Below are 3,873 nucleotides of genomic sequence, written 5' to 3' on the forward strand. Positions count from 1 at the left end.
ATTGACGTCTGCAGTCTCATGTTCGCTCTGTTTACGTAGCTCTGTTAGCACGGTAATTTAGACAATAGGCTGTTGACAGAGTAATGTTAACGTTCGGTTAAAAAATGCTTGTGTAGTTGTGTCAAACTGTATGCACTTGTGGGAGTTATATGGTACGCAGACATCCCAAGTCTCTATTCCCAGCTAACAAAAAAAGGTCCCCAGAACGTCCCCTAAATGGCCTGTGCGAACGTCCCCCCGAACGTCCCCATGTGGAGTCCGCTTGATGTCCCGCGGACATTCGCGAAGACGTCCTCCGGACGTTCAAGAGGACGTTCCCAGGACCACCAGCGGCCATCCGGGACGTTTATGGGACTTTCGCGTTTAGTCCCCTGAATATCATTTTATTTTATTTTACTTCTGGCTAACCAAAGAAAACAGACGCGGTGTAAGGAACAAAGTACATTATTTATTTAAAACAATTGTAAAGGTGGCATTTCCGTGTGTGTGTGTCTTCAAATGCGCTGGCAGCTGTGTGTGTGTGTGTTTGTCGGTCAGCTGTGGGATTAATCCGATGGCTCTCCCCCTTCGGCGTCTAACGTTACCTAAAACAACAAAAATGAACATATTCCATTATGATTTTATCAATATGTGAAATGTTGTCTCATTTTCAGCTGTTAGCTTCGTAGCTGCTACTCATATTAGCATATAACGGTTATCAGCGGTACATTGCGGACAACTTCAGCAAACGTTTTAAAAGGTAACATTTTCATATAATTTGAAGATGGACAGTGGTTATGGTGACTAATTTATAATAATATAATTAAAAATACCTTTTAGACAGACGACGGACAGAGGAAACACAAGGCTGCGTCTGAGAAGGACCGTTAACTGTCACTACGCTACCCAGCTGAGCGTTGCCATGGATACAAACCATAGACTGTGATACAAACCGCGTACATAAGGAATGACGTCACTCGCTTAGCCGCATATTCTATGATTTGATCGTCACTCGCTTGTTTCTCCAATGTTTTTTTTGTTTTGTTTTTTGTTATTTGTTATGTATGTGCTATCAGTCTTAAGTACAATAATTATAACAATATTTTTCCTAAAATAAATTATTTTTAATAAAACCAGTCACCTTCTCCTGACCAACGTTTGACAGGTAAATGTTTAGGATACTTTTATTTGTCTTACCTGTTATTATCCACTTTTCCATTCTTCACGTTTTCCTTGGCTGCATTCATCATTTGAAGTCGATGCATTAGAGCTCCTGGGATTCAATCTCTGTGCATGTGAATAGCCTTTATAAATTATAGCTCATATTCAATTGAATCAATTGTCATGTTTTTGATGTTTAAATTATAACGGGTGAAAACAGACTCGTGGTATACATCTTTAATTAGTGATTAGAATTTACATGAAGTAACATGAACATTATCTTAACATTAAAACACTAACATTTTAGCATTAACTTAATTTTACAATCAATGCAAATATTTGCATTTATATTTTAGTTTAATTATTCGTTTGTCTGAGTTGTAAAGTTTCAGTTGATGATAACATGGGCGACTGGTTAAGTGTTGTCATGGAAATGCCAGGTGAGGGACGAAATAGGGACGTTCGCAAACTGGCCCGGACAAATGTCCTCAGAACGTCCGTCAGCGAACGTTATAGAATGGATCAAATGCGAACGTCATCGGAATGTCCGCCAGCGAACGTTACAAAGCGGACCAAATGCGAACGTCATCGGAATGTCCGCCAGCGAACGTTACAAAGCGGACCAAATGCGAACGTCATCGGAATGTCCGTCCGCGAACGTTACAAAGGGGACCAAATGCGAACGTCATCGGAATGTCCGTCAGCGAACGTTACAAAGGGGACCAAGTGCGGACGTCCTCCGAACGTCCGCTAGGGAACGTTACAAAGCGGACCTAATGCGGACCTAAGGGGACGTTTGAAAAGTCCGGGGGACGTCCCTTGTTTGTAGGGTTGATAGCGGCTCCCTGTTGCCCACATATTAGTTCAAATCTCCCGGAATCAAATACCGGCTGCTTTGCACACCCCTAGTGGTGACACAGCTTGAACAAGCCTGACTGACAAGCCAATTAAGTAACAGAACACAATGCTGTATTTTCAAAGGATTCTCTGCCTTCTCTGAATGTATTGCTGACAGAATTAGTAAACTTTCTCATTCTTCTTTCTGCAAAATGTTCTGGTCTTGGGGTGACTGAAACAAAATAAAAATAAAAACCTTTACATAAATATTTAATTGACAATTTAAAGCAGCTATGTAATTGGGTAACAAAAAGGTTTTAAACAATTTACTCAGGTGTTGAGGTGTCCTTACAGTACGTGGCATCTTTGGTAGTGGTGGGTCTTCATCATCATCATCACCTAGTTAACAGTATATGTTATTGTTACAACATCTCAAACCAAAAAGGGGCTACAGAGGAAACTGAAAACAGAAAACTTTTATAATCCTATAAATGTTTTATTCCACCTTCATGTTGAGTTTCCCTGTCAGACATGGGTGTTTCTTGATCTTTGGCACTTGATGACCTGAAAAACAAGATTCCAAAAACATAATTCCAGGAAATTATTCCGGGATGCTTTTTTTTTTCTATAAATGGTGGTGTAATAGTAGAACTTATTTTGTTGAGTGGTGACACATTAGGGTTGGGTATCGTTTTTTTTTTTTTTTTTTTTTAAACGGTACTGGTGCCTAAACCTAGCCTGACTTCGTCATACTCATATTCAAGAAAGAATATGAGTCTGAAACTGCTCTATAGGCTTTGATTATGAGGCGTGTCGTAACCGAACCAGGAAAAAAAAACCCTCTGCACTCAATTGGATAGTCGGTAGACCTACCAACCAATCAGAGCAACGCATAAGTCAACTCCTTTGCATAGCGCAGTTTTCAAATACAGAACGTAGCCTACTTTATTTATTTTAGAAGTTAAATAACGAGTGTTACTTCTTTTACTTACTTCTCCATGAGTGCCACCAAAGGAGAAACCACAACGACCCTTTTCATTACGTCCCATTTTCTTAACGACCGTCAGAGCCAGCTGATAAGTTACACTTTTCCCCAATCATGTAGAAAGGACGCCAAAAATATCTTTCCGATCGACAAATCCCTTGATTGAATTTCTCTGTTTGTCTATTAAAATTAATGCGCTGTCGATTTTTTTTTTTACAAAAGACGCGACAGCGGAATCTATACATCTCAATTCTCCAGCTGCAGTCATCTTTGACAAGCCCATTTGATGACGTGAGGATTACATTACTGAAGACCACCTGTCAATCATCGTATAAAGCCCGCCCTGGCAATTTGATTGGCCCGATGATTTCTGAACCGATCATAATTACTCCTCAATGGATCGAGTCCAGACCGAACTTCCCGTCCAAAAAATGTTGTGGGCGGAGTTCGGGCTGGCATCCAGGCTAGCCTAAATCGATACTTTAATCTAATTCACCATCGTTTTGAGGCTCTCTTTTTTTAACACGGCTTTTTTGTTGATATAAATTAAATAAAAAATTCTTAAAATTGAACCATATATTAAAATTGTAAAGTACACTTATACAAGTATAAATATAAGTAGGCTAAATACAAGCGCAACAAATTCACAATAAAACAAATTAACCCAAACCAACTACAATCATTTATACCTAAATAACAGTAACAGTACTAATAAATGAAGCAATTCAAATAGGGTCCTCATACCATCTGTGCTCTGGCCCTAATAACTAGGGCTGTAATCTCCCAGTCGACTAGTCGATTTTGTAACGATCACCAGCTGGAGTGCCCCTGAGAGTCACTAGAGGGCACTCCACATCAGACTGATCATTTCACTCACAAACTACATTTCCCAGAACTCACTGCCCAGACTC

General features: G+C 39.8%; 1 long non-coding RNA gene across 1 annotated transcript; it reads right to left on the bottom strand.

Moving 5' to 3' along the window:
• Positions 1-428: 428 nt before the first annotated feature.
• Positions 429-2,197, bottom strand: LOC148997133 (uncharacterized). The gene is made up of 2 exons (XR_016146004.1): positions 813-2,197; positions 429-584 (listed from the first exon to the last, which is right to left on the bottom strand). It is a non-coding gene; the product is annotated as an uncharacterized LOC148997133 (long non-coding RNA).
• Between the last annotated feature and the right edge of the window lie 1,676 nt (positions 2,198-3,873).

This window comes from Pimephales promelas, chromosome 2 (assembly GCF_988280905.1).
Source record: "Pimephales promelas chromosome 2, fPimPro1.hap1.1, whole genome shotgun sequence".
Classification (NCBI taxonomy): Eukaryota; Metazoa; Chordata; class Actinopteri; order Cypriniformes; family Leuciscidae; genus Pimephales; species Pimephales promelas.